Source organism: Carassius gibelio, chromosome A16 (genome assembly GCF_023724105.1).
Source record: "Carassius gibelio isolate Cgi1373 ecotype wild population from Czech Republic chromosome A16, carGib1.2-hapl.c, whole genome shotgun sequence".
NCBI classification, from domain to species: domain Eukaryota; kingdom Metazoa; phylum Chordata; class Actinopteri; order Cypriniformes; family Cyprinidae; genus Carassius; species Carassius gibelio.
In genome coordinates, this window is record NC_068386.1 from 30,827,244 (window position 1) to 30,842,698 (window position 15,455).

Genomic DNA, 15,455 nt, shown 5'->3' on the forward strand with positions numbered 1-15,455 from the left:
ATATAAATGGGGTTGTATGACGTTTCTTTGTTTCTCACATTTGTCCCCATGGCATTTTACAGATGAGACCCAAGCTTGTTATTAATTTCAAGCTGTGTCTTTAATAATCAGCTCTCTAATGACTACTGACCCCAATAAGGACAAATCCAAATAAATATGGCCAAGTCTTCAAGATTTTTGTTTCCTATTACATTACATCAACTAATAACATAAACTCATAACAACAAACCCTAGCAAATAAAAATGTAAGTTGCTGATTGTAGGCAAGTAAGCTCTGCTCGGTTCCAAGCAGTGGTTTACTCTTTCTCTAATTGGAGATTGAAGTGTATTAGATCCATTCCAAGATGTGCCAGAATCTGGTACATTCTCTGGTCCGGAGGGAGTCACTCACACAAAAAACATCTACAGAGGAGGTCTTTATACTGTCTACCAAAGTCCTCGACATGTTCATCACCCCCAATCAGTCCCACCATAGCTACTGGCCAGTAGAGTAAACATGTAGGCTCCAAAGATTCTTTAGTACCCAAACTTTGGGTTCAGTAAGTTTGGGTACTAAAGTAGTTCAGTAAGTTTGGTATATAAAACAATATGGTAAAAAAGGTTGTTTAACACAAAATATAGCACTTATCTGAGGTTAGAACATTTCTGAATGACTGCATGCGCTAAAAGCAAGGTACTTGTTATTTATGTGATGGCAACTGTCCAGTTAAAGCTAAAATGTGCACGTTTTAGTGTTTACTGATGTTAGATGTGCAGTTAAGAGCAGAAGTATAAAGAACACAAACTAACCAGCACTTGGCCACACCAGCTAGAGACATCTTCTTCTCGACAGCATTTATAAATAGCTGACCCAGTCCAAGAGGACTATTTTCTAGGTTGCCTTCGAAATAGGGCTTGCATATAACCAAAAACTAGCATAAATTTCAAATGCAGTTTAATAAAGCAGCTGTTGGACCACAATGCTTTCAGTAATTTTTTCTTTTTAAATCCAAATTCTTTATTTATTGAGTGTCCAACCATGACTAAATAAAGAATGGACAAAATATGTCAGATTTGGAAAGGGACATAATGGAATGAATTACCAGTGTATGGTGAATTACCTGAATCAGAAAAAAATGAGTCTGAATCAGAAAAAAATATTGATATCTCCATTGTAAGCAATAATAATTTTTATGAAACCATATTCTTTCTTAAATCCTGAAAATCGATTAGTCTAGCCTGTTTTCAGGTAATGAATGTAACATTGTAGCGCGCCTAACAAATCACAATAAGATTTGTGCTTTATTACTTTTGTTATGAAACAAAGTCTCAGAATTCAGATTCTGTCCATTTTATTACAATATTCAAACAATAAATGTGACCTATTCTGGCAAAATGAGTGAGAATGTGCACTGGCTGATTTTGAGCTACGCTAGGCCAAAAGGTAAAAAGTGTAGATTTTAGTCAAATTTGAGGTTTTCACACGCTGCTTATTAAAGAAAGGGACCAAATTTTATGCCTACATGTCATAATGGATAGTCATCCCATGTATCAGCATTAGGCTATCTATTTGCTAGCACAAGACCAGCTCCGTTTAATCTCTGAGACGCGTTCTGTCTTTTGCGCTTGCCAAATTCCGCTGTGTAAATACCAATGGCACGAGCGCAACTAGCTCTTAAAGGGAATGGAAGATGAGACTCTGATTGGTTTATTGCACGTTACGCCATAAAAACACCCATTGCTCATTAAGAGAATAGATACAACCCGTTTAGACCATGCGGCAACCATTTTTCTGTCGTTAAAATAGCAAAAGTGTATTTGGAGACACCCAGAGTGCACCTGCGCCTTGCACTTTACACTTTGCATTTAGATAGTTAAAATAGGGTCCCTTGTGTATAATAACAAAGATAAAATTTAAATAAAAAAGTTATATTTCGACTATTAATATAGTCATTATTATTAAGCTTTGCAGGTAATCTTGCTTTGGAACCTTCAGAAAACTTGAACTCGGTTTTACTCAAAATTAACTTAGCTGACTCTAACGACTTCAATCAGGTGTAGCTAAGTCTAGGGCTGGACGATTATGGCCTAAAATCAAAACCTTGATTAATTGAATATTTTACATTGATTACGATTAATAAACGATTATTTTGTTTCTATTTTTTTTTTTTTTTTTGCCCTCATTGTTCACTGACAAGGTTTGTACTATAAATATGATTGACTATTAAACGTGAGATATTTTTTATATATTTATATATATTTTTTATATTTCTGACATCATAGCTCACTATCAGCAGTTATTGTATCTATGTTTGTAACATTTCTTACAGATTATTGCTCGGTGTAAGAGATAAATAAAGATCAGATAAAGATAAATTAGCACAGTACCAGTACAAGTGATTGCATGTGTGAATTAGTCATACCATCTCTATATTATTGTGAAGCTGTGGGTTGTAAATAGCCTAGTTCCTTCAAAAGTAGAAAAAAATGCTATAATATGTTTTGAGATTCTAAACTACTTTAGTGATAAATCACAGGACAGTGCTGACAACTAGTTTCTGCGTTACTCTGTGTGCGCATTCTTCATAGCTACTGTTTATATGAGTGTTCGTGCCACAATGCAGCTGCACGAACATGGTATAGCAGGTAACTTCTGGTGACATTGTAAAGGTTCATAAAAATATCTATTACAGCAGGTAACTTCTGGTAACTTTCAACATTAGGGGCATGTGGATCTGATCACCCTCAGAGTTGTCCACTGCATCACTGGCGGAAATCATCTGTGGAAATAATTAAACATTTTTACATTAGTACTTACAATATATCATGAGTATTAATATATGATGGGACCCAAACTTAGAGCTGTGTGTGTGTGTGTGTGTGTGTGTGTGTGAGAGAGAGAGAGAGAGAGAGAGATGCATTAGAAACAAAACCAAAACTCTTAACTGTAGTGTTTAAACGTAGGTCAGTATCTGAATGAGAAATGTAGCTAGCTGGCCTGCTATCGCCTGCAATCTCTGTAACAGGAATAATGTGAGCTATTGTAATGTACCATAATATCTTGTACTACCGTATATATTATATAAATAGGTGGACTATTGTAATCTGATCTTAAATGTATTGTGACGAGTCAGTTGCCTCCTCCCTGATTCTCACCGGCACCCCATCCTAAATCGCCACCCTTCACCAGGCTCCCGACTGGAGTGGGTGTGTGAGAGGAGGGGAGCTGGACGAGTCAGGTTTGGCGGCGTGTGATGGGGCACACCTGAAGGAAATGGAGCCTCATCACCGCCGCTGTTTAAAAGCCCAACGCGCCTCTCCTCAGGAGACCGGTCTCTTCCCCATGCATGCACGCTGGTGTCCTCGAGGGTCCAGGAAGGGTGCGTTGAGGGACTCCCGTGCCACCAGAGACGTGAGCTGCCGGACCCGCGATCTGGAGGAGAACCGCACCCGTTTACACGGCCGACGGGCCAGGATGCCGGGCCGTCCATCCCCTACCAGCGCCAGCCCCTTACCTGGACCCTTCCTCCATGAACACTGCCCGACCCACACGAACCCTGCAGCACGACGAGGACACCAGATTCCCTGTTATTTTGGACACTCTTCCCCTTTGGCCACTTTTATTCCCGGTGTTATTTTATGATTTTTGTTAATAAAAGCCTCTCCGAGGCCTGACGCCACGCCCACTGTGTCTGTCTTGTGCTCGTCCCGTGACAGTATTCATAGAACAGACTTTATAAATCTAACGTTAGGTGAGCAAACACATAGCTAGTTAAGTTAAGGTTAGCTTACCCGAATCTGACAACCTTTTCATCCCCCTGGCGTGACCTCTTTAACGGAACATCGTAGTCGAGCCATTTCTCGGGGTAAGGGTGTTCGTCAGTCACCTTCCCATCCATGAAATGGTACGAACACACATAAGAGCGCTTGGGTGGGCGCTTCAAATTTAACGCCTTCATCCATTTCCTCAGCTACTTCTTTTCTTTAGGTGGTGGGTGTACATTGTAAAGTGCAGTCCCTCAGCTGGAAGTAAGATGACAAAACGAATGCAATGGCGATGGAAAATAAGGTGAATTAACAGGATAAAAAATAAATAAAAAATAACCGACATGGGAAAATTAAGATGGTTAGAGCTTCTGAATTTCGGTTTCGATTACTTTTCGATTAATCAACCAGCCCTAGCTCAGTCACTTTTAATCTGATTCCAACAAATCATAAAATGAAAATCATTTATTTTGTAAAATTGCTCATTGTGACTCATTTTGCCAAGACAGGTCACAAATACAGTTTTGGTAATGCTTAATGTGGAGTTAAAGATCAAAGTAGTGCTTCAGTTAAAGAGAAGTGGCATCGTGAAAGCGCACTGAACTGATTCTCTCTGCAGTTTTAATATCAGTTACAGCACAAAGAAAAACATGAAATAAAAGAATATTTTTATTAGAAGTGATGTTAAAAGAAAGAGTACAACTGTCATGGCTCGAAAAGAACAGTCAAGGATTCAATAGCAAAGTGAATACTGGTGTTTAATGACACAAAATAGAAACAGAGGTAGTGTAGGTCCAACAATCAGCAGGCTGAAGAATACCAGGCTCGGCAACACAGGACACAGGTGGCAGACGGCGAGCTGGAAATCCGAGCACGATCCCCTGAACAAGGCAGAATTCCAAATGGAAACCAGGACCTAGAACGAGGAGAAATGACAGTGAGAATTATGACAAGAGAACCTCCACAACCATTTGACAAAGACAAGACAAGGTGACAAACAATATATAAGACATTCTCATTCAAACCAGCTGGCGCTGATCAGCTCATCAGTGGGAGAAAGAAGCCTGGCTGATGAGCCGCGCCCATTCAACGCACGCGAGTCAATGAATCCATGAACCGTGACAGTACCCCTCCCTCCTAGGAACACCGCCCGGCATTCTCAGACCCTCTTACCTGTCGATTGTAAAGGGAGTGATCCAGGATGTCCCTAGCAGGAACCCAACTCCTCTCCTCCGGATCGTAACATTCCAAGTCCACAAGGTACTGGAATCCGCATCCCCTCCATCTCGAGTCCAATATGCGATTAACCGAATATGTAAATTCCCCATCTATGAGTCGTGGCGGAGAGCGAAGGCGTGGCGGTAGGCGGATTAAATTGAGAATGAAACACAGGCTTTATTTTAGACACATGAAAAACGGGATGAACTCTCCTGTATGCTGGAGGAAGGTTGAGGCGGACTGCCACTGGACTAATAATTTTGGTGACAGTGAATGGGCTAATGAATTTGGGAGAAAGTTTATTAGAAACGTAGTGGAGAGGAATGTTCTTGGTTGAAAGCCACACTTTTTGACCAGCGACGTATGCAGGAGGCTTAGACCGGTGGCGATCGGCTTTAGCCTTGGTACGTGCCCCCACTTGGAGTAGAGTCTCACAGGCTCTAATCCATGTGCGGTGACACCTCTGGACGAAGGCGTGGGCGGAGGGGACCAGCGACTTCAGATTCCAGACTGGTGGCTGGTAACCTAAACTACATTCAAATGGAGATAGGCCCGTGGATGACACTGGTAATGTATTGTGAGCAACATAACACTTCTCCAGGCAGCAATTTTACATTAGGCCTACTGCACTGATCATAACTCAGAAGTGTCCCTTTCCTGTAATTCACTCATAACGTCATTGGCTGATGGTGCACCCTGCAGTTAGCGCTAGCTTTAGATGGCTTAATTCTAGTGTGTTTACTCAAAGTAAACAGGCAAAATAATTGTCCTCCAAGGAGTTTGCTTGTTGCACTTAGAATGGAAAATCAAGCCAATATGTTATTTCCTGAATAAGTTCAGGGTGTGGAGGTTTTCTGTTTGCATTTTTGAAGTGCATTCCAATTTTGTGGTGATGATTTCTTGGGTGAAACCACTAATATGATTTTCCAGTTGATTGACACAAAACGGTGGTAGACTACCTTCTAAAGTGTTGGGGCCAAATTTGATTGTGTTATAAACATATTCCTGCCAGTGGGTAATTGAGTTATGTATGTGTCATAATGTAGTTTATTTTTGGTTCAGCAGTACAGTTAGGCTGACTTTAAATTATTCAGATAAATGTAATATGATTACAGGACAACTTTGTTAATTTGTCCAGCATCTGGAATCATGATAAACTTAAATCGTAAATGATTATCTATTTCACGTATATCCAGTCTGAATATTTAAATATATGATACGATTCACGATAACTGATTTCACTATACATTTTTCTCACGTTTTTAACAACATTATATTTAACATAAATTTCAAATGAAAAGGTGTCCTTCTGTTATTTCTCAGACAAAATGCTGCACATGCACTTTGTGGAATTGAAATATGTCAAATAACCTAATTGAAATTTCAAAATAAACCCAAAATCAAATGAATAAATGATTAGGACTGGGTACCGAACTTCGATGCCTTTATGGTATCGAACGAAAAACTTTAACAACAAAATATTTATCTTTCGGTGCCAAATTTCGGTTCCGAAAGCCAAGCGTCCGTGTCTGTGTGAGCTTGCAGCATACGTGCATGTAAGGACCTAAATTCGCCGTGAATGGCTGTCGATGTGACTTGACGCGGACGATTTCTGAAGATACTCGTAGTCACACAACACAAGTGCAACGGCGGCGCCAGGGGGGGTCCTGGGGGGTCTCAAGACCCTGCCAAAAAACGCCTTGACCCCCCATTTGACCCCCCACCCTCTTCCTGATTATATATATATATATATATATATATATATATATATATATATATATATATATATATATATATATATATATATATACTGGATAAATATAAAAAAACATCTTCAAACTACGCAGAATAATAATAAATAATAATTATTTCGACATTTATTCGTACACTGAACGAGAACCGTTTCTGTTGGACGCGTCCGATTCGAGAACCGAGGAGCTGATGATACTGCGCATGTGTGATTCAGCGTGAAGCAGACTGACTCACAGCTCGTCTGAACCGAACTGATTCTTTTGATGATTCTGAACTGATTCTGCGCTAGTGTTATGAGCGCAGGTAAACCGAACGCTTGAATGAAGGGCGGTCATCGCTAATGACATTACATCGAGCGCAAAAGAACCGGTGAACCGTTTTTTTTCCAACTGGTTTTATTTGATCGATTTGTCCGAAAGAACCGGTTCACTTGAGCAATTGCTCCTTTGCCCCTTAAGTGCCCTTTTGTCAAAGCAAAATTTCCTCGATTTTTTTTTTTTCTTAATAACATTCCCTTTTGTGGATGCCTGCCCACGCCCCCAATCATAATAGTTCAATTTATTAATAATTATTTAGCCGTAAATAAAATGACCAACATGATGATCTCATGACCTCATCCGACCGGGATGATTCCTCACGAGCATTTTTTAATTGCTAAAGGATATATTCAACACTGTGGCAGCTGGTAAGTGGTGTTTCATTCTCAGCGAAGTGATTTTGATGTTTATTTACTTATTATTGTTTTACAAGAACCATGTGATGTGAGAACATGCAGATATGTTGTTTATATTACTGTGTGTAGCCTGTAGTGTAGAAGTAGAAGCGTGCTGTTTGAGGGAGAAAAGTTTCACAGGCATCGAAGGGTCTGGTCTTTTTATGTTATTTGACTAAACTATAATTATATTACAGTACTTATTATTTATTTTTTTAACACATAGAGTGCCTTAAAAATAATTATCACATCACTGGTAAGGCTTATTCAGATTTTCTCATTCTCTGAATTATCATTATAAAAATAAAAACAATTCAGAAATGAATTAAAATATAATTATATTTTAAATGTACGGAGCCCTTCTGGAACCACTTTGTCAAAAAAAAAAAAATAAGCTAACTCGTGGCCTCAAGATAAGCTAAGTCGTGGCCTCAAGATAAGCTAAGTCGTGGCCTCAAGATAAGCTAAGTCGTGGCCTCAAGATAAGCTAAGTCGTGGCCTCAAGATAAGCTAAGTCGTGGCCTCAAGATAAGCTAACTCGTGGCCTCAAGATAAGCTAAGTTGTGGCCTCAAGATAGTGAAGTGTCTGACACATGGACCCTTTGTTATTAAACTGGACCCTGTACTGTAGTGCAATGTAATAATTCACATTCTGTGCAATATTATCTGTTTTATAATTCAGTGTAATAGAATTTGCTGCATTTCTGTTTCTATTAATTTACTAGTACTGTTCATCACAATCAATTCAATTCTGTTAATACAGTAATATAAATCTTGTAGGCTGCATTCCCATAGTCCTTTATAATTCTTCTTCATATTTTATAGCATATTTTTATACTTTTTACATGTATATAGGCTACTAGTTTATTTACCAACTTCTATTATTATTTATATTCCTTTAAATGTCTTGATGTGCACATCAACTGTGACACAATAATTGTCCCCTGGGTTATCAATATCAATAAAGATCAAAGTATTTCTGATTCTGATTTTAAGATAGCCTATAGTAGTGTGCAGACTGGTTCATTAATTATTGAAGTGTTTCACATTTTGGAAAAGCATGTCTGTGTAGCCTACGATAAAACGTCAGCAGAGGGCGGTCTAGGCTTAGGTCACGGTACCTCCATCTGGCTGTATGTATTTATGTGTATTGCCCGGTATTTCCCAGTTGATGGCAAGGAGTTGCGGGCTGAGAATGCGTTAGATGATCATATAATTAATTGTGACGGCTTTACAGAAGTAAGAGTGTTTTAATTAGAATGGTTAACATTTAGTTAGATGGCAAATTACTGAGTTAAGATAACTGCAAGACATAAGAGATCGCTAATGTGTTGTCATCATGACGTTTTCCCTGTGGTGAACGTAAAGCATTTTGGGAATCCGCAGCACAAGTATTAGGCGCTAGACTTCTTTGCATGAGGGAAGAACAGTGTTCAAGATGCTGTCTACCTATAAACTGCAATAGTCGTTCTCACGATAGAAGTGGCATAAAGCTTAAGAATGGAATATCATTTTATCGTTTTCCAGCGTGGAAAAATAATAGTACAAGCCATGTTTCAGAGGTGACAAAAAGGCGACGAATGGCATGGATAGCGAGAAGGGTCTGTCTGCAGACTGCAAGACGGGGGCGTAACTTGAAGTTGTTCAAATCACACAGAACCACGCAAGATCTCAAAACGAGATTTTGTCGGGATGCGTTAGAAACCGCATACCCTTTAATTAGGCACTTAATGTCAATAAGTGCTAACTTAAGGAGCGCTAAAAGAGTTTATACTCTACAGCCTAAATGCATATGTATGAGGTATGAATCCAAATTGTATATCATCATCCGCTATGTTGATCATGTGACCTACAAAGTTAAAACAAGCACAAAAACGTAAAAGACATAAGTGACAGGTTTACTTATTGTATTTGTAATTGATAATGAAGAACATGTTGCAGAAACGGCTGCCTTTTTATTTTGTGATTGTAGTATAGCCAATACTGTTGATTTAATTTTTTTATATTTTTAACTCCACTAATGTGTTCAAGTGTTATCCTTAAAGCATTTTTTTATTAGAAAACCCAAAATTGTTATCTCTTGAATATTTTTTTAAAATAATTTTACGTGAAAAACGTTTTTCTTTTATAGTATCTCATACTATGATGAACACATATTTTTTTTATTAACTGTTTTATCGCATTATTATTGTTTATTGTCAGATACAACCTCTTACCATGATCTTTTATGTAATAATTTTAATCAAATATAATCAAATAATTATAATTTGGCAATAATAATAAAAAGTGGGTCAAGTGCACAAACACCTCACAGCGACTCTGCAATATCTGCACAAAAGGTACTTCGATCAGCTGCTCGAAGATCTCACCTTTGGAGAAGACTGTTGATTTGACACTCTAAAAATGTAAGTATTACTACTCGAAAATTAACATTACCCCATAATGAATTGCATCTTTTGCCCACCCCAACACTTACCATGCAATAATAACGATAAATGCCAACCAATAATGATATATATTTTTTTCTTAAAATGACATTTTAGTAAAAAAAGCCAAATGTATTTTCTTTTGTGACACAGCTATACATGAATATATACTAGTTAAATAAATGCAGTCGATGTGAATACATCCATTTTCAGTCAAGCAATTAATACATGAATGGATAAAATATTTATATTTTATTTACTGAGAACAAAAAAACATGTCTAAATGATTAAAATAATGTATAAAAGTTATCATCACAATAAATTCATACATGCACAAGTCAACAACACATGATACAAAGCTTCATTCAAACTTATTGTTCTAACAATCAAGTATTTAGAGATGGTGAACCCAACATCCTCCTGTGATCTGAACACAGCTGATACAGTTCTGCTGCTGCACTTCACGATCTCACTCTTCTCAACAGGGATGTCGTTGAGCAACAGGATGAGGAAGACCATGATGACGGCTCTCTGAACCACACAACCTTGAAGCAAGAGCAGAAGAACACGTGCAGGACAATCTGACCGCTGTGTCTGCTCCGAACTTTCATGTGCCTGCACTCCATGAGCATGACTACCTGAAAAACATTTACACAGAGTTTACAAGTATATGCATTGATTTATTACTTTTGTAGTGGGCTAAACCACTGAAGTGGTTCGAATTTATAAATAAATTATACATTTATCCAAAGTGACTTACAGTGCATTCAGACTAACAGTTTTTACCTAACATGTGTTCCCTGGAATTCGAACCCAAAACCTTGCACTGCTAACGCAATGCTCTACCACTTGAGCCACAGGAACACCAGTGTGTCCTTAACCTCCTAGCGGAGGGTTATGATGATTGTCTTCTGGACAACAGTCAAGTCAGTAGTCTCCATATGCAGGGCATCCACATTCTGAATAATATCGACGATGGGTTGATTTTAGCTCAGTCAGAGCAGATGGCGGTTCGACATTGAGGTGTCGTTCTCACCCATATGGGGGAGCTGGGTTTGAGACTGAATGCCAAGAAGAGTGTACTTTATCCAGTTCAGAGTACCACCTATCTAGGCGTGGTATGGGATTCGACCACAATGCAGGCACGTATGTCTCCTGCTCGGATCGAGTCAATCCTTTCCTCAGTCAAGAGAGTCAGAGAAGGCCAGTCACTCACTGTCAAGCAGTTTCAGAGACTGTTAGGGTTCATGGCAGCTGCGTCCAATGTGATACCTTTTGGCCTCCTGCAAATGAGCCCCCTACACAGTGGTGGCTCAAGACCAAGGGGTTTTCCCCGAGGGGAAATCCATTCCGAACTATCAAAGTCATGCGGCGATGCCTTCGTGCCTTAGACATATGGAAGAAACATTGGTTCTTGAATCAGGGCCCGGTGTTGGGAGCTCTTGGTCGCTGTGTAACGCTAGAGACAGACGCGTCCCTCACCGGTTGGGGTGCGGTCATGAGTGAATTGAGAATTTGAGAATTTGTATTTTTTATTGAGTTCGTAGATAAGCGAGAACAGTTGCATGAAAGCATCAAACTTTCTCTGATAACAGGAGAACATTAATGGCTGCAAAGCTTACAAAGTGCTATCTGACAGCTGATGGCTCTTTACTGTCCTAACCCAGAAGACTGTTCTTCAGAGTTAACCGTTTTGGTGGGAGTTTTTTTCTTTCCCAGTCCAACCATCACAGTCTGAATGAAGTTGAGTGTATTTGCCGTGCATTTTGGGTAATCCAAATTAGAGCTGCACGATTAATCGTTAAAAGATCGCGATCTCGATTCAGACACCCTCTTGATCTCATTTCTAAAAGACAACGATTCCCCGAGTCTGTTAAACCTTTGACAAAGTCTTACCGGATCATTCAAATCCATACGCGCACTGCCGCTGACACAGAGAGAGCTCTTACCATGTTTGGTTAAGAAACATCTTCACAAACAGTCTTTTCAACTACACAGTATTATATCTGTCTTACAGTCATTTATATTATCACAGAAATACTGGGATAAAGTTTATAGTTTAAATATAAACATTGATGTCTATATGGCAGCGATCAAAATATAACAAATCCCCTTTTGAAAGTACTGCGCTTTAAATAACGTTTGTGTCAATTGCATTGTTTCACCAATAGGTGGCGACAAGTGTCTTAATTTATTTGTCAATGAATAAATTTTTCATTCAAGAGAATCGTTCAAAAACGCTGATTCATCCAGAAATGAAACAAGTGTAGTAGGTTTATGAGTGAGTCGTTGAATCAGTGATCTAAACAACTTTTTCATCATTCTAATATTAAACAAACTGGGGTTTTAAATATATTATATATACACTACCAGTCAAAAGTTTTTGAACCATAAGATGTGTAATGTTTTTTTAAAGTCTCTTCTGCTCACCAAACTATATTTATCAGATCCAAAGTACAGCAAAAACAGTAAAGTTTTGAAATATTTTTACCATTTAAAATAACTGCTTTCACTTGAATGTATTTTAAAATGTAATTTATTTCTGTGGTGTGCAGCTGTATTTTCAGCATCATTACTCCAGTCTTCAGTGTCACATGATCTTCAGAAATCATTCTAATATGCTGTTTTGCCGTTCAAAAAAAAAACATTATTATTATTATTATTATTATTATTATTGTTGAAAACAGATGAGTAGATTTTTTTCAGGTTTCTTTGATAGAAAGTTCAGAAGAACAATAATTGTGTGTAATAGAAATATTTTGGTATAAATGTCTTTGTCACACTTGATCAATTTAAAGAATCCTTGCAAAATAAAATAATTAATTTATATATTTGTGATAATGATAATGTTAATAGTAATAATAATAATAAAGAATCGTAGGAGAATCGTGATCTCTATATGAGATCAAAAAATCATGATTCTCAATTTATCCAGAATCGTGCAGCCCTAATCCAAATGCAATGCATTTGTAAGCCCAAACAACAGACAAACTGCCTGATGCAAGTTTTTAATATGATACATGACAATACCTCCCTCCAGAATGATGGCAGTGGAGATGGGCTGGGGGTCCACTGAGCTTTGACCCTCGTGAGGACTATCTATTTTTAGTGTTGTAATGTTATCAGAGAATATGGCTTTAAATATGTTTTCACACTGGATTGTTACAATAAAGCAAACAATATATATTTTGTATGGTTAAACTAAAGCTATGGAGATACAACAAGGTCTATACATTCTTGAACAGTGACACTGACTTTTCAACCTAGACTCCTACTCCTTAGATTTGAAATTAATGAATGTGTATAACATTTATGTGGAAAATTTTATTTTTATTTACTGGCTGTTTACATATATCTCAGATAAGTTGTGGAGGTATTGCTATACAAAATGCATCAGTCACTGTACAAAATGTATATTGTATATGGAGCAGATAGAATTACATCTTCTATGTCAACACATGTATAGTTTTATATTCATGCAGACAAACTTTTTCTAATGTGCAAGCATTTACAGAGTAGGTCTTGTAGAATTCACTGGAGTCATCACCGAGTAAAATGGGAATGCCTTTGAGGACAACAGAGCGAAGTACTGTCACGTCTGGTGTCTAATGATACACACAGAGAGAAAAGACCAGTTAACAGAGTAATTTGCAAGGCACAAGCATACAGGAAATAAAATAGGTTGGTCTGGATCAGCTCATTTAGAACTTGATTGATGAACTATCATACAGATCAAAACCAAAATTAACCTACTTACCATCCAGCCCATGTGCTGCATCAGCTCCCTGAGTTTCTGCCCAATAGTTCCCTTCTTTGTTTTGAAAAGTTCGATGAAACCTGAGGCTTACTGGTCCAGAGCCTTTTTTTTATTTTTATTTGACCTTTATTTAACCAGGAAAATCTCTCTGAGATTAAAATCTCTTTCACAGGAGAGTCCTGGAAGTCTCCTCAAAGAAGTCCCCCTCAAGATTCTTATTGGCAAATTGTATAAAACTCAGCAAACACCTGAAGTAGAGAGAGGGGTGAGTTGGGATGGAGAGGTGGCAGAGGTATTAACATTCCAACAAGTGTTAGGATTTCTAGCCACACACCTTGAATTTATTTTTGATTTGCTTTATTTTATTGGTTGAGAATCAAAATAGCTTAGATGTCTCGCTGTGAAGAGTGCTGGCCATCGTTCAACCATGGTCTGTACAGAGGGCTCCTTTTTTACAATGTCTTGTCTGCATAGTAGGAATGATTGGTGATTTGGAATGAGAAGGCTTGTTTCATCATGTCATTCAGGTAAGTCAGGCAGGTAGTTTGCTTTACCTTTTTTTGGCCGTTTGAGATTCTTGTTTGAGGATTCTCCCTCTGGGTTGCCTTTACTTCTTTTGCCTCCATTGATTGCTACATCCTCACATCCAGCTTTTCGAAGCTTTGTGCAATAATTGGCCATCTTAAAATTAAGGCTCTTTTTCCAGCCATACCATTTGTGTGGTCCAGGTTCAGTGAAGCAGGGGTATTTGCTAATCAGTGCTTTTGCAACACTGCTGAAGTCATCATCTTGAGGGTAAGCCTTGAAACAATACATCATCTCAGCAAGCTTTTATAGTATATCATGCTTCATATCTCGTGGTAGAGTCATACATGTTTCATCTTTCTTAAAGGCAAGATCTGCCTGTCTGAGCCTTTAATCAACATCTAGTGAGAAATTGTGTATGTCAAATAAGTCTGGCCACTGTTGTCTTAGTGATGGTGATGCTCCTACAGTCGACAGGATCTGTGTCTGCTGTGCTGCACTCAGTGTCTGATGTTGTGGTGGGTGATGACAATGCTGTTAAATGGAAATTAAATGAGTCACGAGGGATGATTTTGACTATAGCTCTTTCAGGTAAATCAGTTATTTCAGTCAAATTGCAGAGGGCATTATTAAAGTCTTGATCTTCATACTGCAGTTTTAAAGTTATACTGCAGTGACAGTTTATCTACCAGTTTCACTTTGAATTCTTCAATGGACTGTGGTCTCTTATTTAAAGTGAACTTCGTTATATCATCTTCAGTGATGATGACTCTCAGCAACAACTTCTGGTCCATTTTGATAACCATTGACCCACTCAGCATAATATGTGCCATTTAAGTGTGACAGGCTGCTTGTCTCCAACTCTGTAAAGTGAAATCGGTAAAACATCATTTAGTTTAGACAACTGAGTGACAGAGAATGTGGACAAATGGCTACTACAGAGCTCGTATGCTCTAAGATGCTCATTGTACCATGATGTCATGAGTCTACTGACAAATATTATGTCTGTATTGATCACCACAATCTTTGCTCTTTGTCTGAAATCTGGGAGCCCTGAGCACGATCCAACAGAAATAACCATATTAGTAGGAGTGCTCCGATCACGATCGGCCAATCGTTATGCGCATCTCATCCTTAAAGCTGGTTCTCTAATCAGCGGTAAATTCCATCAGGTGCGTGATTTAACATAGAGCAGCTGTTACTACACAGAGCCGTTGTTAATTGAGAAGCTGCGCAAATCCACGTTCATTTTCAGCGTTTATTTGCACATCTTCTCTGTTAACAACTGCTCTGTGTAGTAACAGCTGCTCTATGTGAAATC

The 15,455-nt window shown here is 38.4% G+C and overlaps 1 protein-coding gene across 4 annotated transcripts in view; it reads left to right on the forward strand.

The window, feature by feature from the left end:
- Nucleotides 1-15,455, forward strand: part of LOC128030934 (triple functional domain protein-like) — a 252,485-nt gene that overhangs the window by 21,744 nt on the left and 215,286 nt on the right. The window lies entirely within an intron of this gene.